The sequence below is a fragment of the Penaeus monodon genome, chromosome 23 (assembly GCF_015228065.2).
Source record: "Penaeus monodon isolate SGIC_2016 chromosome 23, NSTDA_Pmon_1, whole genome shotgun sequence".
Lineage (NCBI taxonomy): Eukaryota > Metazoa > Arthropoda > Malacostraca > Decapoda > Penaeidae > Penaeus > Penaeus monodon.
In genome coordinates this window covers 13,497,740-13,498,074 of record NC_051408.1, presented here as the reverse complement: position 1 = coordinate 13,498,074, position 335 = coordinate 13,497,740, and positions in this window count along the sequence as shown.

Here is a 335-nt window from a genome sequence, read left to right as displayed (position 1 = left end):
TAGCGTCTCACCGCCCTTTCTCCGCAGGGCGTTGAGGTAGAGTACGTGGAGGTGCTCGCGGGCGTTCCCGGCGCGCCCACGTCTGCCATCCGCCGCCGAGAGGAGCCCGTAGTGTACACGAGCCTGGCGCCGCAGAGCTACCGCGCCGACTTCCTAGCGGGCGGCCACGCGGGGGGCCACGCGGCCCACATGTCGCAGAGCATGGGCGTGGCGCGTGAAACAGACCGCCCTTCGTCAGGCAGTCCGTGCATGGCCAGCACCTCCTCGCTGCATGACCTGGCCGGCGTGCTGCACCCCGTCCGCGGCCACCACGCCGTGCCCGTCATGCGCAGGGA